The following is a 27,584-nucleotide window of genomic DNA, read 5'->3' on the forward strand; positions in this document are numbered from 1 at the left end:
CTAATCTTTAATGTTTGAGATCTTTCTTTTTTTAATGATTGAAACTCCCTTTTATTATTTGTGTATTCTCTTATTTCATGAAATTGTTAAATACAAAAAATAAAACCTGGTAGTTTTATTCTCATAATACTATTTGGGAATCTGACTTTTGTCATTATTTTTATTTCCATTTGTCCAATCAGTAATGAATCTAAGAAGTTTTTCTTTTCTTTAGTCAAGTTTGTTTGTTTATTTACCCAAGCATGCTTATGCTCTTCAACAGTTTCCTGATGGCGTACCTTGAAAGTAGCTGTGGGAAAATTGAAGACTAAAATATGAGGAGGAAGATAGACAGGTCATCAGGCCCAAAGGCCAGCCCTTCCTCTGTCTAACCACCTTCCCAGTCCGGCAGCCAAAACATTTACTCTTATACAACTTTGTGATTTTCTTTCTAATTATATGATCAATTTTGGGAGAAATGCTTAACTCCTAGCACAGCCTGCCTATTAGAATATTTGGTCTGAGGCACACGAATCATATGCTGAATCTGGTCCTGAGTCACATAAATTTGCAGAGAGAGGAGTTTCCAGAAGTTAGCTAAGTTGTGCCCCTTGGAATCAGGTGCTGCAGCCGGAGCCAATTATTCCTTCCTGCACCTACTGCTGTGAAGTGGTCCCTGGAGTACAGGAGTCAAGTCAACACTGGATTTACCCCAAGTCAAAAGGCTTTTGGGAGTTAATGTGGGGGTCGTTCTGAAACACGTGACTGGAGGTCATATGGCCACAATGATAAAAGGAGCCCAAAGTACTTTAAAATCTTTCTACCTTCCCATATAATTGTGAGAAAATTCAGTACTATATAATTGCATTGCTACTTTTAATGTACACAATTTTTTGCTTTGATAAGAATACTTTCTCAAAGACAAATAAACTTTAAAATTTAAACATTTTATTTTTGTATCTGTGGCTGAACTAATTTGTGCATAGACTATAACAGATGCTAACTTATTATGTGACAAAGAAATGAATCATAGTATGTTATTATTTGAAGTTTAAGCCTACTTAGTACCAACTATAATAAATAAAATACATGATATGAGTAAAGAAGGGGTCATATGTATAATAGTTGAATCAGTTAAAATCTAAATATTCGAAGTTACAATAGAAGCCTTAGTTTAAGGCACTGATTTTAAACCTGTGTGCAGTAAGAATGTTTAAAACATACAACAATGGACTATTGACTCAGATGCACTGGCCTCTTTTCTCTTAGATTGCCAAATTTAAAAACAACAGCAGCCAAAACAACAATAGCCATCCAATGTGAATGAATCCAAATTATACCTTTTTTTGTCAGATCAGCAAAAAATAAAATAACATATTTTTGGTGTACTGCAGAATTTTAGTAATTAGTTTAATATGTGCTGTGAGATAAAAAAGGTTGAAAATTGTTTTTCTAGGATATGTCTCAGATCAGCTCTGTGAGGGCCTTGGGAATGCTAGAAAATCTGTTTAAGTCTTAATTTCCTGTGCTGATAATTATAATAATACTGACACTAATCTATGTCTAAGAGGATTATAATGATGAGTAAGAATAATGCATGTAAAATGCTTAGCTATGCACACTTTATCACCTACTAAATGTTGCTGGACATGCAGTAAACACCTAATAAATGCTGTTTAATGTTTTTATATAATTATAATAATATTTACATGAATTTAAAGTAACCACACTTTGAAATTATATCTGTAATAAAAGAAGATAAAGAAATAAAAAAGTAATATTCATCATGAAACTATTACTCAAATTTTATTCTGTAAAGCAAATGTTTTTTTTTTAATTCAGTGGCATATTATAAAATTTTTAAAAATTGGAAAAACTAAAATACTTTATTCCTTTCTTCCATGTTTCTAATTTTCAACTCTGTTGTACATTGTATCACCATAGTGTTTAATGTAATCATAAAAATAATAGAATGCTCATAAAATAGAGCACTAATAGTCTCCTCAGATTGCTAGAGATGTCAAGCTTTTTGAAATTTCTTCTTCCATTTTCTCAACCATTACTTTATTAGTCTCAGTCGATCTGTGCAGGGAGAAGTAATACAAGCACTGGCATGTATGATTCATTATTCAACGTACGTGCAGGTATTTATTGACATCACTACTCAAAAAGCATTTTTAATATACTGACTTTGTTGCACTGACTACAGTTGGTGCTAAAAGCTGTGGATTTGCTATGTGAAGACCTCTCTGACTACTGCCCACTTATCTGCATAGCCTAGGGTAATACCTTAGTGTCCACATCTGTGAATTAAAATGCAAAATGAAATGTAGTTTAGGTTTATATTCAAAATCAAATGAGCCCACTGCTATTAAAATATAGGTTATTTTATAATTAAATAGATGAAACATTATAAAAATCTAGAAAATACAAAAGTTCATAGTTTTGTGGATTCCATATATTGTCATATAAATTATGAGAATATGAGTTTAATGAAGAAATTTGGTAAGAACAATGGAAAATAGAAAAATTAAAATAAAATAATGAGAGATTACAGGTCAATTATGGCTTTCGGAAGCAGGATTTTTCAGACCAAAATCCTTCTGGTGGACTGAGCATAATAGCTTATTTTGTTTGTTTGATAAAAATAAAAGCAAATATTTGTGGACCCTGTGTTAAGAGATTTATGTGCATCATCTCATTTATCTTCAAAACAGCCCACTAAAAGGAAAACGATCAAGAACCCCATAAGTACCAGCACCATAGGAGGTCACAATACCTAGAGTTCAGAGTGTTTACTTCAGTTGCCCATGGACACACTTGGTAAATTGCTAATTTAAATCTGTACTGTGTGATTACAAAGCCTATGCTTTTTGTTTCTTTTTTTTATTTTCTTTCAATTTTATTTTTTTCAGGTATACCGTTTAGAGGTCAGGCAATTATATACTTTACATACACTTTTCTGTATTTCCAATACCCTAACTGAAACCACACACAATTATGGCAACAATATTGACTGTATTTCCTAAGCTTTACCTACATCCCTGTGACTATTTTGTAACTAACCATGTGTAATTTTTAATCCCGTCACCTCTTCCACACACCCTCCAATCCCCATCCCCTCTGGCAACTGCCAGTTATTGATCATTGTCTATGAGTCTGTTTCAATTTGTTTGTCTAGTTTGTCCATTGGATTCCACATACAAGTAAAATCATATGATATTTGTCTTTCTCTAAGTCTATGCTTTTAATTATTATGATTTACCATGTAAGTATATATTTTTACTAAGTAAAAAGCTGTATCATTAGGCAATACTAATAATTTTCTGAATAATACTTTCTATAACTCAGGCGATCTATGCGTGTTTATAAGTACAGTTGTTTCTCTTAGCAGCAAAATCATTATTTTTACTGGTGTCATAGTGCATCTGGATATCAGTAATTTTTCTTTCCTTTTTCCTTATGTTTCAATTCTGAAATAATATATCTGTCATTTGTCATGTTAGTAGTGGGAATATAATTTCATACAACACCAAGAACTCTATGCAATAGAATTTTATAGTGCCACTGCTTGGCCTAACTAGTACAAGGTACCAAATTAGCAGATGGGGAGAATTATATTTTTTCCTGTAAAAAAGTGTGTGTGTTTGTCTCCGTACGTGCTTCTTCTAAAGAGGGTATATTTCTTGTATTACTAAATTTAATTGTCGGATTTACTGAAAAGCAGAACCAACAGATGTGTGTAAACATAATAAATCACATGAAAAGTGTTCGAATCAACCTGTTTATTTCATTTTATAGCATTACAAGTTCAACTTCCTATAAAATTGTCTAAATTATTTCTACATTCACACACATTTCATAACCTGACACTCAAATAGAAAGAGTTATGGTCCTGAAACTACAAAGATAATAGAAAATAAACAACCCACAAACACGTAATACTTTTTACAAATGAAAACTATTGGCTTGAATATTTTATGATTTGCTGCTATTAGGTAAGCATTCTAAACTTCATACACTTTAGATGCTATAGTATAGAATCAAGTGTTACAACATGCTGCCATACTGGGACTCGTTCCTGTCTTACTAAGTTTCTGAAGTGAGATCCAAGGAAAAGAACACTTTGAGAAAACAGTAGGCTCTATAAATTTATAAGCAGGGCCATTACTATAGGAAGATTCTTGAAAGCAAGCATTCTATCAGAGATTATTTTTGCCTCTTTCTAGGAAATGGAGGAGTTATTTTTAAAAACTTGTTTGGGTTACTGGATTTGCCTTTCAAAAGGACTTTGTGGACTAATTTATTTTTTACAGAATTAACAGGTTATCTAACATCCTATAGGCAAATACATAGTCTGCCTCTACATTTCAGCCACAACGGTGACATGTAAATACTGTGTCTGCAAGCATTCACATACACAATGCAAATCATCTATGCATGTATTGATTGTGCCACCAGGAACACCTCGGGATGCCTTTTGCATAATTCAATTTTTCTATTGGAAAAATCCTATATTGTTGAGTATGCTTGCAATAGTACATGCACAGAAGATTTGTAGACATGGGACAATTTATTGATATTCATTTTTGTCAACCAAACAATACAAATACTATGCAGTGTGCTATAATCCTAAATGAACACAAAGGCATAGATATTCTCTCATATCTACCAAACAGGAACCCTTTTTAAGTGATCCTGTAAATATTGAAGGAATCAAGGGGTGGAATGTGGAGAGCAAAACCTGAAGCCCTGTTTGGAGTGTTCACAGTAGAGTGATGACTGGGGGATGATACAGCCCCTCAGCATGTATAGTACAGCATGTGTTTATCTGAAGTCGACACCACCCTCCCAGAGCATGCCCCATAGAGTGACACAAACCACATGTGCTGATGAGGTTGCAAAAACAACATGGGTCTATTACAACCGATACAAACATTGACTCTCAGAGCTAATGTATATAACATGTGCCTGTGTGCCTATCAGGACTGAGGAAAACAGCATGTGCTTATTCAAATTAAGAAAAACATGTTTATGAGAAATCGTGCAAAATCAACATGACTTTGAAACCAAGAGAAGAATAAAAGCAGAGGACTTCGCCCCATGGATGATACATCAGGAGAGTGAGTCACTTTGAGCCATGTCCTGCATGTTTCACTTGGGGAGAGAAAGAGCTACACTGGGCTTCTGTCCCCAGTTCTCTTGTGTGATGTTATTACTGGTTGCTTTGGGTGATTATTATCATAGGCTGGCTTCTAGGAAAGACTATATCACAAAACAGATACTTGTGACAATGTGCTCACACACACAAACACACAAAAGGTTGGAGCATACAATCTCAATTTTTCATATTTGACAAAAAAAAAAACTAACTTCAGTGTTAATTCATTAATAGTGCTTACTTTCTGGGTCTCTGTTTCCAAAAAATGTGGCTTTTTGCCCTGAGTGGATACCTAATAATATGAAAATAGAACCTAAAGCTGGCAGGAGCATGTTTTTCTTCAAAGATACTGTGATCCAGAAGACCCGCGTTGTCAAAAGCAAATCAAGCATATTATACTACTAAATTTTCATTTACTTTTGATTCTCTGCATCAACAAAGGTTTATGATAATTTTCATAGTACCAATTTATATCTATGAAACAAATGTAAAAACAAAGATGTTTTAAATGTGAATAGAAATAACGAAGGTGCTAAATTATTCTCAGTTGAGATATCACAAGTATGTGCTTATTTTTGGATGGATTTTTAACAGGCTCCAAAACCATTCTCACAATAGACAGAAATGTTTAAACATATCTCAGGGAGATGTATATATTCCCTCATCACTATGTCCTGTCTGCCAACAGCAAAACATCTGGACAAAAAGTGAAAATATTAGCCAGCTCACTGAAAGGGCTGTCCTTAGGGATTTTAGCAACTGGATATGTCTATAAATACAAATGTGAGACATCAAACAAAAATCAATATTTTAAAATACAAGTCAGATAATATTGTTCCCCTGGTTTCTTAATGAATTTAAATAAATTCTAATTCCTTACCTAGTCTTAAAATTCCTTAACACATTAACCTTATCTCCCACCATCCAACTCTCCTTCCTATTCATTAACTTTATCCACACTGGCCTGAATCACCCTCAAATGGTCAAGCTCCCAGTCCCTTTACTTCAGAAAAAAGAGCTTAACCCCCACTCCCCTCCCCAATCTCTCACTATCATACCTATGGTTGTATTTTCTTTAAAAGGCTACTTTAAATGTTATTGGTGATCTATCTGTTCATTTATTTATTTACTATTTCACCACTGTATTTTAAAACCCAAGAAAGCAAGGGCCTTATTTTCTTACCTATACCTCTGTTCCCAGGATGCAGAAGAGGTCCCAGCTCTTATAAAAACTATGGTACAGTTACACAATGGAATACTACACAGCAGAAAGAAAGAAAAAGCTCCAACCGCATGGATGGAACTGGAGAGCATAAGCCAGGTGGTGAAAGACAAATACCATACTCACTTTTAACTGGACCCTAATCAATAAAACAAACAAGCAAGCAAAACATAACCAGAGACATTGAAGTTAAGAACAAACTGACAATAACCAGAGGAGAGGTGGGAGGAGATAATGGGCAGAAGGTATTAATTGCTAGTTTTGTCCATTAATACTCAAATATTCTTGTATTATATAAATATGTAACCCATCAAACTTATAATTTTAGAGATATATTTAGTATGCTATTTTTTCTTAAGGAAGAAGCTGGATGATATTTTCTCCAAGATTTACTAGAGGTCATGAAAGTTCTGATTTAATTTACTTCTCTAGGAGAACATCAGGGCTAAAACTCTCTAAGTCAGGATTATTAGTCTGAATTTAGTTCACTACAATCACTGTCATTCTTGAAGTATAATTTAACACATTTTTGAATAAAAATTATTTAAAAAACTAATTTCCTAAACATTTGTATAATACACATGAAATAAGCAGATATGAGATTGTATTCAGTTTTTGTTTGGATATAGCATTATGATCAGCAAACCATTAGTGGTAAGTTAAATGAGAAATAAAAGGTTTAATTATCCAAAGTCTAAAGGTGATACCATCCATTAATGTAGGTTCCCTTTCTTATCTTACCCCAATCCTGCACATTTTGACATAGATTTCAACTACTGTACCTCTCTTTATGGACATATTTGCCCCTGAGGGAACCTATACCAGCCTTAAATCCACTGCCTGATGGAGCAGTCAGCCATCAAAGGTTAAAGTCAAGAGAAAGAGCACTGAAAAGTTACAGACCAGGGACTTTTTAAAGCCAATTGAAAGGTCCAAGACTACAATGGGACTTAGTAAAAATGGAGAGGTCTTTCTCTAAAATGACTGACATTCAATTTCCTGCCATCTTTACTGGATGCAAGATTAGGTCTCATTTAATCTAATTTTTAAAAATAAATGTGATATATCTTATAAATAGAAGTTTGACATTGACATGGTAATACTATATCAATAATCACTTTCTGATTTTGGTGGTTTTTTTTGGTGTTAGGTATAAAAATGTGCTTGTTTCCAGGAAATACTTCCTAAAATATCCTAAGGTGAAGGTGCATTGTGTGACAACTTTTTACATGTTTCAGAAATAAAAATGTTCCTTTTATTGTTCTAGCTAATTTTAGATCATTTATAAAATAAACAATTTTGCCAACCTAAAACAAATTTATTTTCTCACAAATTTGGAGGGAAAGTGGTTAAAACATTTCTTATCCTCCGTAATATATATGAATAAATTATGAGTGCTAATTCCATTAACATACACATATTAAAATAATAGAAATTATTTTAGATAGTGTGTATGAGATTTTAGATAAGTGAGTGCCTTTATGTCTCCTCTTTGAGTTTTAAAGTCCTCATTTATAAAACAGTAGAATATTGAGTCAATAAATTCACATATCAAATTATATATTATTTTAATATTCTCAATCCATAGGTGAAAATGATCAACTTCTGAAGGGAATTAGCTGATCTACACCTTTAAGTAAAGCTTCAGAGAAAAAATACATATGCATGAATAAAGAAACAGGAGTAAGAAATGTCAAATACTTAACTGATAAATTAGATAAGTTAGTGGGAGGCTTTCCAAGTTGTCAGGGGTTATTTTTATTGAGATGCAATTGGAGGAAGAGATGGTGGAGCATTGTTATGCAGAGTTTGGCCACCACTAACAGAAAATTGTTTCTGTAAGGGAATGGTATTTTTATCCTGAAAAGTGTACTGCTTGTTTGGATTATTGTTGACATGATTATGACAAAGCAGTTAGAGGCTGTTATGGTGAGCAGGTACTGAGGAGATGAAAGCAGGTGGTAATGGCTTCAAAGAGAACACATGGAGAGAATTTTCAGTCCTGCAACAGCAGAACTAGAAAATGCTAAAGACTGAACTGGAAATGTAAGTAGCTTACAGCAGGGTAGGTGAAGCCCTGGAAATCAGAACACAGTCTATCTGCCCAGAAATACTTTAGAAAAACAGGAAAAAAATGAATAAACTCAAGGTTTAATTTCACTAGCCATGTCTAATTTGAAAAATGTAATAAAGTACATGAGTTAATTAGATTAAATTTAGGAAAAAGAAAATTTATATGTATCTATACATATAAATATATATGAGCTATTTAGCTCACTGTAATGACAAATTTTATTAATATCACATGAATATATTAAATGCTTTGGCAGTAATTGACAAAATTGGTATAGAAGCATTTAAAAATAATTTTGTATACAGGGTAAAGTACTCAATAATAAGAATGCCACAAGAGTAATATAAAATTGGAATATATTATATATAAATAAATATATATATATGTGTACCTGAATATATTTACTATTATATTATATTATATTATATTATATTATATTATATTATATTATATGTTTAGCAACTTACATACCTATTTAGTAACTTAGACATCCATTATATTATATATTGTATGAGTCTATTTAGAATGTTGAAATATAATGACAACACACATAACAAAGAATACATCAGAAGAACTCATTTTTTATGTCCAATTTCCCAAAGGGGATCACTTTCCATTTTGAAGTCAATTCATTAAAATTCCCAGTAGTTTGAATTTTAAATTATTATAACCCTAAAACAAGGATTTTTGAATTTGTATGCAAACCTTAAAGCATCTGTTTAGTTTGTGTTTTAGGGAAATATATATATTAGAGAAGTTAAGAACTCTTTAATTAACAAAATATTATTTTATTATTATTTTTTAATATTACATTTTATTTAGTTACTTTTCAAGTACATTTTTTTTTATCTATTTCTCCCATCCCACCCCCCCCCCCCCGCCCGGTCTCCCCCCCCTCCCTCCCATTCCCCCCCCCCCCAGTCCTCATCTCTGTGTCTTTCATACTTGTTCCTCAAAATCCCTCCCCCTTTTTCCCCTTAAGTTCCCTTCCCTCTCCCCTCATTTTATAATAATTATATATTATTCTGAAGAAATATGAGTGAAGAGGTTAAAAACCTTAAATAAGTCTACATGACTGAAATTTCAATTTTTTTCAAGTCTCTATTTTGTCTGCTAGGTTATGTCTTCACAAAGCCAATGAATATATTTCATAAGACTTGAATGTTGAAGCATTAAAATATGTGATTTTTGCAATTACAATCAATTGAATAAAATCTTGAACCTAGTTGAAATATAATTATAAAAGAACGGATAAAGTCCCAAGAGACTTAAAATCTCAACTCTTATGCCACTTTATATTATTAACAATAACTTACATGACACTAATTACCTTAGCAAATAAGGGAGAAAAATGTAACTTGTTCTTCTTAATATCTGCCTGAAGTAATGTTACCATACGGATTTTTTATAAGAGTTTAACAAAAAGTTCCAGTTGAAAACAAAAGCAAAACCTCACCTATGATTTGAAGGCATAAACTAACCCTATGTCTCTAGAATCTTACTTTGCATTTCCTCTGGATTGAGAATTTTTACTTAAATAAACAAATCCTACCCCCTTACATATGACCTAAATCATTTATGTCATTCCAAATTGAAAACAACTGGTACTCACTTTCTTCACTGTTTTGTGAGTGTATGTGAAGATAAAATAATAGAATATTTGGAGAAAACCTTTGGAAAATACAGACTTACTTTATTACAGAGTCTAAGAACTACATGCTGAGCTCCGATCTATACCCACATTGGTAAAGCCTTTATTTAGCTCACCAAAAAATAAAGAACTCATACAACTCACCACCAGGAAGATAAACATTCCAATTAAAATTTAGGCAAATGATATGAATAGACACTTCTCTAAGGAAGACATACAAAGAGTCTAGAGACATATGAAAAGATGCTCAACATGACTAACCATCATAGGCATAAAAGGCAAAAAACTGTGTGTGAATAAAACATGTTAAAAAATTAATTGAATTTAGTTAAATATGTAACAAATTAAAAAAAAAGAAAATTAAAGAAAGAATGCTCCATGCCTTGAGAAGGGATCAATTCCCTGAAAATATAGTTATTTAGAAAGTTAATGTTTTTATTATTGCTAGATATCTAAAAATAATAAACTTTTTCTTCAAAATACAACTTTGGAAGACACTATTCAAACTGTAATAAATATGTCAATGGGGAAATGCACATTTAATAATTGAATAACTTAGGCTATTAACTTTATTAGAGGGTAAAATCATAGGATATATTTAAGTGCTGTTAAAGGCATGAAAAATCACTGAATAATTAAAAGAAAAATAACTAATAATTTCTACAAGTAAACAATGCAACTAATGTGGAGGCCTTCAATATTCTGAATATTTATTTTGGTTTAATTAACTTGAAAAATGGTTCCAATATAAAAAATAAATGTTACAAAAAAAATGAAACCTTTTATAGTTGCCATTGAAAAGCATAAAGCTTTTAAATTTTTTACCAGTTACTAGAGTCTGGAGTATACAACTTAAAAATATACAAAAACAGGAAGTTCAGTATCCATTTAAGCAGAAGGCAGAGGTTTGGGGAGAAGTTCTGCAGTTTTATAGGCCTATATTTGGTTGCCATTTAAGAAAAAGGACATTTTGTGCCCAAGCATGCTAATGATCTAGCAGAGAAGAGGGGTAGGATCACATCCTCTCTCAGATCTTGCACTGGAGATAAATCTGTATTTAATACCGGAGCAAAATTTTTGTATGTAGCAGCTTTAAGGAAAATACTAAAGTGATATAGATGTCTTTCCAATAAAGCTGCAGGAGATGAGAACTATTCACCTTCAAGGAGAGACATACTTACTTTCCGTTTTACATATTTGAGGGGAAAATCTCATTTTTATATTACCACAGTCAGCTATTTGACCTTACATACACCCTTGCACATGTATATCAACAAAAACACAGTGTGGAAATCATAGAGAAGAAAACATACAAAGAATTTGAGGAAACAGAAAGGTCAGCATTTTCTATATTATTTCAATTGTATACTGCTTGCAAAATGTCTGCATTAGATTAATTTGGAAAACACTGCATTCTATATCCCTTTCTCAAAGAGCCAGGCATTCAAATATTAAAGATGCTAAGGTATCTATAGGAAAAAAAGTCTTTTAATCATTTAAATCTAACAAGTCCCTTAATTTTTTGAGTCAGTACTTCATAGTGCAAACTCCTAATAGCACTCCACAGAGGTGCAATCCATAGAATGATCCCTGAGGTCATATATTCTTTATAATATATTATATTAATTCTTTCTACTATGGTCTTATACCTTTTAAATGCAATGCACAGTTTTAAAAAACCAGCATGACAATATTTCCTGAAAAATAATCATAGTAGGTCAGGATTTTGTATTAAAATTATTCAAAACATAATGACCCTCAACTATACTCCAGGTGGAAAAAAGCTAATGATCTAATGGTTTATTCATATTACTGTTGTTAACTGCATTAAATATTGAAACAATATAGGGTTTTATTAAAATGAAACACAGAAAGGGAAACATATTACGCTTAGTTGTTCATGCTATGTGGTGTGTTAATAACATTTGACACTATTTCCTATTGTGCTCCCATACCAAAAGCCTTGCAATGCACATTTTAAAAGTGCTAATGCTATTGTAGCCATCTAGAGTAAATTAATCTTTACCTGTAATATCTTAAGCAGATTAAGCACTCATTGGAACATATCTTTTGAGACTTAAACTACAAAGGGTAAAATTATTAAAACAAATATAAATTCATTTAAAATGACAGCTTCAAATTCTACATTTTCTGTTTCCCTACGTCTATGAAAGGTACCTGTAATTTTAATGTAAGTAGTTATTTGTTAAATTCATCATGCAAATTAATTCATTCAGAACTTTTAACAATTACTACGTTTTCTAGGAACATTAAGTAGCATAAAGTTTAATTCTTAAAATTCTTGTTTCATCTTCTCATTTAACTACTTAATCTGGATATTAGTCCTCTATTGTAATTCATATGCTTACTGCCCCCCACAAACACAAAAAATTGAGGAGCAAGAGAAACACACAGTGGACAGACTATCTTACCACTAGGGGTCGGTGTCAGCGCATGCCAGAGAGTGTAAGCCAGTGACGAGATTTTTGTTTTGGAGGTTGTAATTTGGTATTAAAATATCAAAATAATTTTGTACTACTCTACCTCTCCCCATTTTTCAGAATATTATGTTCTAATATGACAACATAAAACAGATAAATAAAATTTTCTGTTACAAAGTATCTGTAGAAAAGTACAGGTACTAAACTTGAATGTATATGACCAATATAGAGTAAGTGTGTCTTAATTTTCCTTGAACTGGTATTTACTCCAAAAGAAATTATTCAGAAAAAAATCAAACTGGTCTTTCCTCCATATGAATACCCCCCACACATGAAACCACTGACTCTAAATAAAAAAACAGTACAGCTTTATAACCAGAGACAGTAATCCTATATGTCTCCTCAGGGATCTACAGGTACCCAATATGCTAACAGTTTTTTTTTTTTTTAATTTAAAGAAGAGAATGTGATAAATCCCTTAACACTTAAAAAACTGGAAGAAAACATGCTATTTTTAAGGCATTATAATATATTACTATCAGGTATATCTTAAGAGCAAATCTAACTTATAAACCAATAATGAATAAAAAATATCTATGCCATATATAAACAAGCTTATTAATAGTACCACTAACAATACTAGTAGTAGAAAGAATATAATGTTAAGAAATTAGTATTAGTCCTGGCTGGTGTGGCTCAGTGGACTCAGCGCCAGCCTGAGGATCAAAAGGTCACCAGTTCAATTCCTAGTTTAGGGCACATGCCTGGGTTGCGGGCCAGGTACCCAGTAGGGGACATGCAAGAGGCAACCACACATTGATGTTCCTCTCCTTCTCTTCTCTATCCCTTCCCTTCTCTAAAAATAAATAAATAAAATCTTTAAAAAAATTATTATTGACATTTTGAATCAACTGCCTATTTCTTCAGAGAGGAAAATAGTTCAACATTGTTTAACGGACTTGAAAAAACAAATTGATAAAACACATATTCAAATGCACTTGTAAAAGAAATCTCTACACCAAAGATTTATTTTAGGAAATAGGCTGAGAATTTATACATGCCTACAGTCTATTTAAGTTTGGAAAATATGTTATGAAATAAAAATGAATAAATAAAATAAAGTTGAATCACATATTAATCCAAAAGCAACAACACACATACACAAAATGCTAGGTACTGACAAAAGCATTCTCTCCGCCAATGCAGATTTTACTCTCTGATAATATAGCATATGCTTTAGTATATATTTAAAATAATAACAATGCATTCATTAGTTAGGAGATACTATTAGAAATCTTACACTCAACATAATGAGGACAAACTGTGATACCAAGGATAATTTTGCTGAACAAAAATTATTTTGTACATATGCAAATATAAAATATTAAATATTCTACCATCTTCAAAAGAGAATTACTGTGTGGTATACTTTAGAGTACAGGTAGCAAACACAGGGCCCACGGGCTGAATCCAGCCCTCCACCGTGTTTTATCCGACCAGCCACCTTGTTTCTACCCAGCAGCAGTGCGGTTGCTTAACTGTTAAGGAGTAGTTACATTTATACAGTCCTAAAATTACATTTGGCCTTTTGAAGGCAACCATGAGGCTGATGTGGCCCCCAGAGAAAATGAGTTTGATACCCCTGCATTAGAGTTAAGACCACTGGATTTATCACATAAAAAAGTTAATAGTAAAGACATGTTTATACTGAAAAACTTTTTAATTTTTTAAAATTAAATTCAACTAGGCATTCTATATTTTATCTGGTTATTCTAGCTACACTATAATGCATGATAAATTACAATTGTGAATATATTTCTTTTGTTTTACATTTTGCCAAATAATCAAATGAAAATGTTTTATAGTGATAACAGAACATACTAACAAATTAAATTATTGGCAAAAGGAAAATAAATGTTTAGGTTACAGTTGTAAAGGTTCATACGCGCACACACACACACACACACACACACACACGCTCTCTCATATATATATATCAAAGTTTGTCTGGAAAAAGTCCAGCCATTGTTAATATAATGAGAGCAGGTTACATCGATATAACCGGGCAGCCAAGGAAGGTGGACTGGAATACACATGCAAGAAAAATGACCACTTCACTGTACTAATCAGTGGGGATGGTAGACACTGCTGAGTGAGCATGTGTACTGTAGGTCATCACATCCAAAATGACTGTGGAAGTAGAGCAACAAATCTCCGTCAAATTCTGTGTTAAGCTTGAACATTCCTCCACAGAAACTATTCAGATGATTCAGAAGGCCACAGCTATGGGCAGCAACAGGTGATTGGCACCTTCATTATGAAAGCAAGCCCATTCATGCATAATGTCTCATGTAGAGATAAAGTTCAGGTCTGGGAGGCAATCGGGCTGGGCGGTCGGTGTCTGGCAAGGCAGAGTCAAAGGACAGAAGCACAGCATAGTCCTGAAGTGGACGTGCAGGACACATCTCAAAGTGACTTACTCTCCAGATGCATCATCCATGGTCTGAAGCCTCTGCTTTTATGATTCTTTTGTTGCACAGTCATGTTGATTTCGCACAATTTCTTATAAACCTGTTTTTCTTAACTTGGATCAGCACACGTTATTTTGCTCAGTCCCGATAGATGCATGTTGAATAGATCAGCTCTGACAGGCGCACGTTTATGTCAGCTCAGCTCTGATGGGCGTACGTGTTTACGTCACTTGCTGAGAGGGTGGTGTCACCCTCGGATAAGCACAACCTGCCTGCCACACTGCGAGGCTCACATTCCAAACACGGCTTCAGGTCCTGCTCTCCACGTGACTCAGATTTTTTAAAAAAATCTCTTGGATTCGGTTATCTAAAACAACTAGGTTTAACTCATATCATCATAGGATGATCTGACAAAAACTTTCATCCTGTCTGAAGATTGCTGGGGGCAAAAAGCCTCTGTCCCATGGAGAAAAACAGTTAATTCCCAACATTTCTTAGAGTTAAGTGTATTTTCTTAACTAAAATTAATCTTTCTGAATTTCACTTACTGGTTTCATTTTAGTTATATTTGTTACATTCAGCAAGTATAACTTTAAAACTTATTTGTTTTTATTCTCTTGCCTTTTGGTCTAGTACTTTTTAAAAATATAAAAATATAGAACTTTAGCAGACTTAGAATATATGTTTAATTTATACATGGAAACAGAATGACTATTTCAACATACAGCTGACATATCCCAAGCAAAAAGATGAAACTGCTAATATTCTGTCACACAGTAACACACATCTCATTACTATTTCCCTAAAAAATTGAGCCATTAGGTGATCTGCTATAAGGAATGAATGAATTCTTATTATCATTACATTTCTTAGGAAAAAACAGTAAAAAGTAGTGTGTAAAGTTTTTATTATATGCCTAATATGATGCTAAATAATGAAATGAACCACGAAGGGTTGGTCTATATGCAGTCTAGAAATAAGATATGCATATTACCAAGTCATGTGTATTTTAATTCTAAAATAATAGCATCAATTATTGTTTTTTCCATATACTGTCACTATGCTAAGTATTACATGCAGTTTAATTCAAATAATGATACTATGAGGTATTTTTTAAATCACTATGCTTGAAAAGAAACTAAAACTTAAAAGGTGAGTACCCTATCCCAAGTAACACAACTGGGATTCAGGAGAGCTGGGCTATGTAATTGGGTCCTAACACTCCAGGCAGAATTCCAACATCAGACCATTACACTGTAAACCAGATCAAGCCACGTCACAACCTCCCTTTAGTGGGGATTTTATAGTAAGAAAAAATAATATCCCATGAGTTAAACAAAAATATTTTTTAGAGTACACTGTCAGAAAACCACTTTTCTATAATGTGAAACCTGGCAAACATTTAAGATTCCACTTTTCAGAAGAAATGAGGACTCACAAAAACAGAAATGAGATATAGCAGAATGCTGAAGAGTTATAGCTGAAATTTTTCTGCTGAACATCACCCTGAATGGAAAATACCTATTGTTGAACACTTTGTAGTTGAAATAGGGATGCTCTCTACTTTAAAACCTGACCTCCATTATTTACAGAACAATACTGTTCCTGGTAGTACATGTACTAGCAACATCCTAGATATGATTCAAGTACTCGACATCGCTCTCAGAAGCAAAACAAGAGGAAGAAAGAAGAAAAGAGAGTGACAAAATAAAGAATGCAAGAAATTGTCTGGTCATTCATGACAGAAGATTTTACAGAGAGGAAGAACTACAAAGAAAAAGTGATTGCACGATTGACACGTGCACCGGCCTGCAGTGCCTGCAGTGTTATGGATGGAAAGTCAAGACAAATTCACACAGACTACTGAGTCCTATGGAGGAAAAGGGACGGCATGGCTACTCTCTCAATGGGGGAGCGCCTCTCTGGCCTGGCCACCCTCTCAAGGGGAGAGTGCGTTGACCCTTGCCTAGACAGGTTTTTATTGTTTTTTGGTTTGTTTTTTTTTTGTGCAGGAGTTCAGGTACAACTTATTAATCATTACATTAAACATTACTGTCAGGCAGTAAACAGTGGATAACATACATAGAACTATTAGGGCTTCTTCTAAGTCAGGGTTTATCAGCTAAATGGCTACAAAACTTTGGGAAAACAAATTCATTTTCTACCCGGACCTTTATCATTTAACTAAGAGCAATCTTAGTAAAGCAGGCTTCACAGGATTTTATATATCCTTTCTCAGGCCTGATCACCCAGGGAGCCCACCATTCCCAGCAGAGGGCTGCACCACCCTCTGTCACTGTTTTCAGGCTTAAGTCAGGCAGAGGAGGCAGATAGCCAAGGAATTCTGGGAGACTTCTCACAGACAGAGGACTCAGGCTCTGTCAAAGCTCAAGGGGTGAGGGTCCATCACCCCCTTTCTCCATAGCCCCCCAAGTCCTTTCCTGGGGCCTCTAGGTGATCGTGCCTGTCTTAGGTGGTTCCCCCCTTGTGGAATCTTACCCGTCATTGACTGTCAAGCATTGGAAGCTAGTTATGGAAAAAGGAGCAGCAGCGGTGCTCCTGCCAGGAAAATAAGCTTAGTCTCCTTAGTGCCTTAAGGTCTGAAGGTGGCTCACTGAGCCTTAGCCGTGGGGGGTTACAGCTCCTGAAACCAGGCAGGGCTGTTCCCAACAATGATTTATATATATATAGGTTATAGTGATACTATTTCTGTATAATTACTTAATGTGTATAAAATACGCCATGCACTAAGAAAAGCCTAAATAACTCATGTGAACCTCACAAAAACCTGAGAAAGATAGTTATCTATTCTCATCTCCAGATGAAGTTGAGACAATTAAAATTTAAGCAATTTGCTGAAGGCCTGATGCTGTTAAATGGTGGAAACCAGATTCAACCGCAAGAATTCTTAACAACTATCTTATTGTCTTTCCCTATCCAGAAAACTTGCCATAAATGGGCATTCACTAATTGTTGAGTAAATCTATTTATGATGTCCTCATATTCCAGATTCCTGATTGTCCAAAACACACACAATTGAAAAATGGTTATTATGTTTATTATTCCTACAACTGTAGGAATTAGGGGAAACACAATCTAGATTAAAGATATTGGACTTGTTTATCAAAAGCAGCTGCTCCTAAAATACAATTACTTTTAGAAAATAAACTAAACAGGTAGTAGCATAGGAAAATAAATTCCAATTATACAATTAGCCTCATGCCTTGGTGAATTGTTACTATAATGTATTAATCATCTGACACAAAATGTTCCAATCACAATAGGTATCAACTTTGGAAGGATATTATGGGGTATTCTTTTCACTAGATTACATTAAGTAAAAATTAGAATACTTCTCACATATATCCCCTGGTAATATTAGCTCTGTACAATACAACCATGTCCACTATACACATAAATCAGTTTTTCTATTGTGAAAATTTTTGCCCATGGGAAAAGTTGTTTTTCCAACTGATAAAGTGGTAGCAACCAAAAAAGCAAATAAACTTGACTGCTGAAATAAAAAGATGGTTATTTTCTTTCTTCATATCAACTTTCTTCTATTACTCAACACAGTGAATAGGTAACAAGGTTTGGATACATAAAAGATAGCAACGGGCCGCGTTTTATTCATTTTTGATATTTATTATACTTTTCCCCCATTTTGCAAAATTATATAGTTAATGTAAAGAATGGAAAGTTCACCAGAATGAAACAGGCAGGAAAAAATAAGCATCCCCCCAAAATTACCTAGGGGCCCCAGAGCCAACACCCCCCTGCCCACAGAAGGGAGCCAAGGTGGTAGATTAAAGCAGCCTGCCTTCTGCAAAGGAAGGGTCTGCCTGAGAAAGGGAAAATGCGAGGGAAAGAGGCTAAAATAAACACAATGCTGCTAGCAGGAGGAGGGACAGAGAGCTTGAGCAATTAAAACTACATTTGGTTCCTGTTAAAGGTGAGATAGATACAAGTAAGCAGGCAAAATATAACCAAAGACACTGAAATAGAGAACAGGGTGACAGTGTCCAGAGGGGAGAGGGGAGGGAATTTCAGGGGAAAGGGGGAAGGGTTTACAGGAATAGGTATAAAGGACACATGGACAAAAACTAGGGGGGAGGGGATGGGAGAGAGGTGGGGAGCACTGGGGGGGGGGGGGTGGGCTGGGATGGGAGTAAAAGACAGAAAACTATACTTGAACAACAATTAAATAAATTAATTTTTAAAAAACATAAAAATACTGCCATTGGGGCTTAATAGCCCACATCCTCGGGTCTACCAGCTTGTGACAGAGGCTACAAAGCACTGGAGTGAGCTGTGCTGGGGCTGGAGCCTGCACAGGGTGACTGGGGACTTCTGCCCCTGCCTGGAAAAGAGGGTAAAGACAAACATGGCTATTGGTTAAAAAGCTGGACCCTCACCCAGGCTTGCTTTGTGTCCCCAATTGGGAAGTGCTTGCAGAGAGGACAGAGACCTAGCTTGCTTGACAGAGACTGACCCCATTTGGAACTTAGGCCTCACAGTCAGACGTCAGATCCCGGAGGCAGAGTCCCATGCTGAAACATATGCTTCTCTTCCTGAGACGCAGAGACTCGGTGCAACACAGTGCATGGGTCCTGGACTGCTTCCACTCTCCCTCCCTGAGAGAAGTGCACGGAGTCAGAGCAGCACAGGGAAGCCCGGGAGCAACGGCAGCCTCAGGCTCCAGGGCCTCACAGATGGAGCTTTCACTGCATGACCATCTGGAGTGAGCTGGCAGCACACCTCAGAGATCAGTCGGAGAGAGAGCTGGGAGACACGATGCAGACACTGACCTCGGGAGTGCACACCAGAGAGCCTGGAGCTGGGACGTGGAGTGTGCTGCTGTCTGAAGCTCCCAAGGGACAAATAAGCTGTAAAGGGCAATCCCTGGATTTGGTCTTAAACTGTAATTTCCCTGGGAGTGGCTGATTTGCTGTGTGTTGTGGATGAGGTTGGCTTGGAGCAGAAATGTTTTTGGCTCCTTCAAATTGGGTTTCTTGTTAATAAAAACCTGTTTCCTTCCTCATATATCTTCATGGTATGTTGGTACACGGCGACAAGTGGCCATACCCCATTCTGCACAGTAACAAGTATATACAGTGCTCTTCAGGAACTAATCCCAAGTGAAATGAAAACCAAAGGTAAAGATAAAATTCACATTTCTCAGTTTACAACACCTTTGAGCAATGTTTGCTGCCCTTAATGACCTACAACAGTCAAAAAACACAGATGCAACACACTTCCCTAACCAAATAATTCACTATATCCCTAATAAGTACTTATTAAGAGAGTTTACATAGAAAACACAATGATGAATTAACACTGCAATTCATAATGAGTATTTATTTTACCAGCATTTATTACATGCTTTTTTCCAATATATTTCCAAATGAGAAAGTCTAAATTTAAAGCATTTAGGCCACTTCCTACCCATGAGTTTTAGAGTCCCTTAACATTTCTGCATTATTCAAAACAAGTTTATGTAATTAAATGGAAGTTTCCTTTGCATGTTAAATACATATATTAGGAATATTTAAACATGAAGTGATAAGTGTTTTTTCAGATCTGATGCCCTCCTGCTGTGTTTATTCAATTACTGACATACAGTGGGCTGTGCAACTTTCAAGGGATCTTCTCTCCCATAAAAGCAGTAAAAATCGAGATGTAGAATAAGGAAAGAAGGACAAGGAAAGCATAATGTATCCCAACTTATAAAAAAACTAACTCTTCCTTTTTGATATATTTTCCCTAAGAATTGCAAGTTTCTTCAGTCTGAGATCTGAACGTTCTGCTAATTATCTTTATTTTCTTCATTTCTTTGTGATTCAGATATCGGGATTAAAAAGTACTTTAGTCTTTTTATCCACAAAATATATCACTGATATTCATAAATATCATTCCTTCATAGCCACTCAAAAAAGGGCCACAGGCTACAATATTTTCAGGTCTTAGTCACCAAAACTTATACAAGATTATGGAATTGTGAATTGGTATTTTTAACACTACCTAAGAAATTTATAAAATTCTAGAAATTAAACTTTAGTTATTATTTATGAAAATTAACTTTTTAGCTCTTAGATTCCTAGTTTTGTTATTAAAAATATACAGTAAACCATAATAATAAAGTATATATATACTTTTTATAGTTTTTCTATTACTTTCCATACTTTATCCCACTGATTAGCATATACATAATGATTTTAAGTACTTATTAAATGCATTTTCACCACCTTTCTGTAGATCTTAGGACCTACAGACCTAAGACCTTTATCTTAGAATAGTTTATGTAATTTACATTGCTAGATTTATCAATATTAAATAATATATCTCTTTAGTATGTAAACTATCTCTATTTTTATATATTCAATTTTCATTTAGTCTCTTAATTGCTTTTATATTTTTAATTTTAGAATTTTTTTACTTTATAGTTTTAATATAATTTGTTGAGCATGAAATTTTACGATATTCAACTTCACTTTTGAGTAAATTTGTATAAGTATAAATCATTTTAAACACATACTTAAACCTATCTATTTTTCTAACTTTTTTTAGTTTTCATTATGAACTCAATTATTGTTATTTTCACTATTTTTTATTCTAATTTTTACCATTTTAACTTTAATTCTTTAAAAAACAAATCCCTTGGATATTCACTTAAATTATCTATCATACCTATAAATTTATTAGTTGTCCACATTGCATTTTTTTGTTCACTTATTTTAGAGGGCCATTATTTCTAGACTCTTTATATTACAAGTAAGACTTTTTTCTCCTGGAGTAAATACTATTAAAAGTTAAAATGTTTGACGCCATGGGAATAATGTCCACATTTGCTTGTTTTATGGATATTTTTAAAGGCCTTACTATGAATATTTAGTATTAGTATCAATGTCTAGTTTTCATACACAGGGCAGGTAGATTTTCTTCAGTCCATATAGTTGTTTGGGAAAATTTATGTTGTAAGCAGTAGGTACCTTTATTTTTCATAGCTGATAACAAATGCCCATTGCCTACTAATTTTTTATCTAATATGTTTCCGCTAAACAGAATAGAGATTTCCTTCTGTTTTGTGTTTATCACAAATATAATGGGATAATGTGAAGCTGTTTTTTATTACCTCCTTAAAAACAATCAGTCCATGAAAGAATAATTTTTGTTCAATAGTTTCAGAGGGCTAGAAAGAGGGAGTCCTAGTAGCTCTGGAAAAGTGCTGATTCACAGGAGCAAATTCGGAAATTTCCAGAAATGTGGCAAACTGGTTACTAAAACCTTGGGAACTTGAAATCAGTATTCGTACCACATATGGGAAATGCTATATGCCCAAGACAAAAACTAGGACAAAGTAAAGGTTTTTGTAGTCAGACAAAATTAAACTACACGGAAAGTATAGACAATTGAGTTGTAAGGAGAAATGAGACAAACAAAAACATACACCTTGTGCAATTTTTAAAAAGCCTTCTCAACTATAAATGCAACTTTCCATAATACCACAGAAATATACTAATTCTATCCACAAAAAGGGAGTATTCTAGAACCTTATCCAGTTGTTAATCTACCTCCAACACTAAATGTCTTTGTGAATTCCCTTTGGTCGAGTATCAGTTTCACTCATACAGTTACCTGATCAACTTATCTGCCCCCCCAAATCCATTACAAAATGATGAAAAGAAAATGAAAAATGTTAGTACATTTTTTGAAAAAACAGAGGGTAACAGCACATAGAGCAATCACAACAGTCCTTCAGTCTATTTTATGGACTAGATATTATTCTACATGTTTTTAAGCCTAGGCAGTTTCTCTTCTGAGTATCTACCTAAAAAATGTGCAAATATTTATTGCTACAGATATATTTATCCCTATGTTCATTGCAGCATCAGTTGTTGTAGATAAGACATGGAAACAACCTAAGTGTTGTGAAAACAATGGAATACTACTCAGCCATAAGAGAAGATTAAATACTGCCATTTGCAAGAGCATGGATGAATCTTGAGAATATCATGCTAAGCAAAATAACTCAGAAGGAAAAAAATTAAAAAGCATGACTGTATTCATATGTGGAATACAAAACAGAAAGCAACAAATGACTAAAAAAAGAAACAAAGAAAACATATAAACACAGACAACAGTATGGTGATTACCAAAGGGGATGGGAATGAGGGAGGGAAAAGTGGGTAAAGGGAGTCAACTACCAGTACACGGTGACCAAAGGAACTTACCTTCAGGTGGTGAGCACACAATGCAATAGACAGACAGTGTGTTATAGAACTGTATACCTGAAACTTATATAATTACATTAAACAATGCTATGCCAACACATTTAATAATTGTTTTAAAAATAGACTGATTCCTTTTAAACTTACAGAGCACAAACTCTCAGCCTTTATCTCACTGGCTCTCTAGAGAGATATTCTTTATCAGATATATTCCATAGAGACCTATCAGTGGTACATCCAAAAGGATTCTCATTCAGAAGTCATGGCCCATCAGCAGCATACTTTGTGTTAGCATGAATTTAATGCCTGGAGATTGCCTTGATCATGGATTAAATATGGACCTAGTTACCGATGCTACTTTCTTTAAGTACACAAGTGTCAAGCTTCAGTCTGTTAATGCTAGATTGTTGATGGTAGATTAGATGTTAGTAAAAGACATGAGCTGGAGGAAAGAGTAAAATATTGATAACAGGCTTAAAACATATTATGAGGTCATACATGAGCATTTTTTACAATTTTAGAGTAAGACCAAACTATTAATTTTTATATCCAGAGTAAAGTTAATGTTTTACAATGATATTAAAAAAATAAATTATGCTTTCTGATTATTCTTTTATTCAACTTATTTTGTAAATGGAATACACTTCTAGATAAGTGATCCCTGGAAGAGAAAGGAAATAAGTTTGTATTTGCTAATAACATTATTATTTATAATAAAAAAAGTTATTTAAACATAGTTACCAGTTATGGCATTATTAAATTTTCTAAGTACTGTCATATTTTTCTTGTTAAATAGGCAAGTATGAAGACTATGTAGCAAATAGAAAATACAATATAAAAAATTCAATTGAAAAGTCGAACTTGGCTAAATATTGTATAGTTGCAGCTAAGAAAACTATGTGTATCCATAAGAACACAGACAGGACATTTGCTCTACTGAGGACAGAATTACAATGTTGCAATTAGGTGTAATTTTTTTCTTCTAAAAATGCACAGTTGTAAACTGTACTCTTTTAACTAAATTAACTGGGAATCAAAGTTTATAGACTATAGCTAAAGTTTAATTTTCAGCATTTAAAAGTTAATATACCAATAAATGTAAAGCACTTCTAATTTCTTAAGTTTTCTTAAAAAAATTAAATTTTAGGTAAATCATGGGCAGTCTATAATATAGGCCTAAAACATTACTTTCTTTCATATTCCATTGAAAAGAACTTAGCCATATAGTCATACATATTCAAATAATGCCTAGATGTTGCAGCATGCCCAACTAAAATTACATTATGAAAGGAGAAAATGAATGTTAAAGGACAGACAGCAGTCCTTTCTATGATGACGATTCCCATGTTCAAGTGCCTCATGGAAACAGCAGAGTCTATGATGTGAACAGAATTTGACAACTGGTGCATTAATCTCTAACCAGTAAACAAAGACCAGTGACCAATGGCTGGACATCTGATGCTGTGATGTTACCTAATACTCCTGCAACCTCACTCAATGTGAGGAGTGAGTGAGACTGAATTGTGTGCAGTGAGTGAGATTGAATTTTCCATGAGCTTAGGATCATAGTGAGCTTCATTCAGATTAAGTTAATTAAAAAATAACTAAATGAGTTATTCATTGAATACCTATGTTTATGGACTAGGACCCATAGCTACTTCATGAAGTTTATCAGAGAATCTGTAGATTGCAGAATTAGTTTTATTTGTGTAGATATTTGCTTATTTATAGTTTGTCTTTTCAATTTCTTTACAGGTTCCAGTTTTACTCAATAAAAATTATTACCCTGAATAAATTCTATGTAATTCTAAAATAATGTGACTAAGGCATCATAAATGATTATGTCTGGAAACATTCCAAGTTACTTTTCCAAATCCATTGCTTGAAAGTCTAGAGATAAGTTTTCAGGAATATTAGATAACATAGAAATCAATATTGACAATATTATGTCATGATAACAAATAGAAAGTCATCCATCCCCCCTCATTCTACTACAAAAAATAATCTCTTTTTCTTCCCAACATTGTGAGAGGTTATGAGGTCAGTAAAAATCTCAAAAAAAATGTTCACTGTCTAGTAAATATATATATATCTTTCTTTTCATTCAGTTTTTCATGTTAATTTGTTGATCAATGTGTAAAATTCTTAATTATTGCAATTGACTGTATTATTACTATTGACTTTGTTCCTTATGCTGTACTTTACAACCCCTTGACTATTTTGTAACCACAAATTTGTGCTTCTTAATCCCTTCACCTTTGTCAGCCAGGACTTTCAATTTTGTTATGAAAAGTAAAATAAAGAAAAATATACAGGGAACCAAGAATGAAGGGAAGGAAACCAGGACTCACATCAATGGTTTTAAACAAAAGGAAGAAATAAATATTCAACCAGAACAGAATGAAGAAACTAGAATTTAAAACAAATGAGGAGAGGCTTAGGAACCTCTGGGACAACTTTAAATCTTCCAACATCTGAAATCTTCCAACATAGTGCCAGAGGCGAAAAGGAAGAGCAAGAAATGAAAAACTTATCTGAAAACATAATGAAGAAGAACTTCCCCAGTCTGGCAAAGGAAATAGACTTCCAGGAAGTCTGTAAGCTAAGAGAATCCCAAAGAAATTGCACCCAAGGAAGCACACACCAAGGCACATCATAATTATATTACCCAAGGTCAAAGATAAGAAGAAAATCTTAAAAGCAGCAAGAGAAAAGGAGACAGTTACCTACAGTTTCTGTTTCTTAAAAGCAAAACCAGGCTAACCAAAATATAATCCTTATCTAAAAAGAGTTTAGCAAGGACTTATAGTCATTTATTTTAGGAAAAATGAATGTCCTTATTGCTTCTTAAATCAACAAAGAATAAATTAGGAAAGAAAATGAACGTCATCTAGGAAATACACAAACTTAGAAAGCCCTGTTTCTCCATACATTTGAGCTCTATTGCAGGTACTGGGCTGTTTACTTATTTATTTAATGTAACCAAATATGAATAATTTTTAAGAATTAAAATTTTTTTCAATTATAGTTTAGTTGATCTAACAAAATATAGTCTCTTTTTTTCTTATGGCAATTAGATTCTAAATTTAAATGAGCTCAACATTTTTTATCTTAATGGCTGTAATAAAGTTAATGTCAAACATAACCTCTTTGTTACTAAAAGGGTTCCATGAAATAAAACCTCTTGTTTCTATGAAACAGCATTTGATATTTTACTTGATCCACTATAATAAAAAATAGCTGTGCTAAAAAATAGCACATTAGTAATTTTTTCTTTATAAATGTGTGTCTGAAGACTTATTTTAGGAGTGTGATATAGATGAACAAATAGTTTATCAAAGCATTCTGCAAGTCTTAAAACAAAAATAACAATTAGATCATTTACATCTAGTCTAACAAAGGAATCATTAAAGTGTAAAACCATACACTTTAAAACAAAGACAGACTTTTTTATTAACAAAAATGAGCAAAATAAATTGCTCTTCTAAATTTAGCACAGATGAATAAAGCAAACTTATTATAATTTAAAACTCAGGCTGATAAATAATTGGTACTTCATCCTGATATGAGATCTTTGTACCATTTTATCTTTTGTTATTTTATACTTTACTCAATTTGGATTCCAGATTTATTATCTAAACCAATTCCTTCTGAAATTGCAGTTTCATGTTTTCTGTATTTCATGTCATGTTTATGTCCTGCATTTGATAAGCTATAGAAATAGTTGTGTAATACACAGTAATCCACATTTAATAAAATAAAAAGTTTTACTAATAAACTTTTTATTTTAGAACATTTTTATACTTATAGAATAATGCAAAGAGTAAAGAAATATGCTGTATCATCACACTTTGCTTATTCTATTATTGACATCTTATATTAATTAGTATTGTACTTTTGTTATAATTAATGAACTAATATTATACATTATTATTAATGTGAATTTATATTTTATTTGCATTTCCTGTCCCTACCTGATGTCCCTTTTCTGTTCCTGGAAAGCAGTCAGGCTGCTACGTTACATTTAGTCTTCACGTCTCCTTAGGCTCCTCTTGCTTGTGACGTACCCTTATTTTTAAGGCCCTATATTTTATATGTGAGTTCTAGGCAGGAAAAAAAAAAAGAACTCTTATATCCTCCTTTCTTATGCAAACAACTTGAGAGTCATGGAAGAAAATAGTCTCCAAATTCCCAAGCTGATATACTAAAATTTTAAAAAGTAAAGAATCATTAGCGTGGCAAAGGTCCTCATTTGCATTCTCTTTATTCCATGTAGTAAGAGAATACTTTGAGTTTCAGCAGAGCACACAACTATGCAGCTAGGATCTGAATTTTCCTTTGTAACTAGGTAAGGCAA

Source organism: Artibeus jamaicensis, unplaced genomic scaffold (genome assembly GCF_021234435.1).
Source record: "Artibeus jamaicensis isolate MK-2021 breed Jamaican fruit bat unplaced genomic scaffold, CSHL_Jam_final contig_332, whole genome shotgun sequence".
Lineage (NCBI taxonomy): Eukaryota > Metazoa > Chordata > Mammalia > Chiroptera > Phyllostomidae > Artibeus > Artibeus jamaicensis.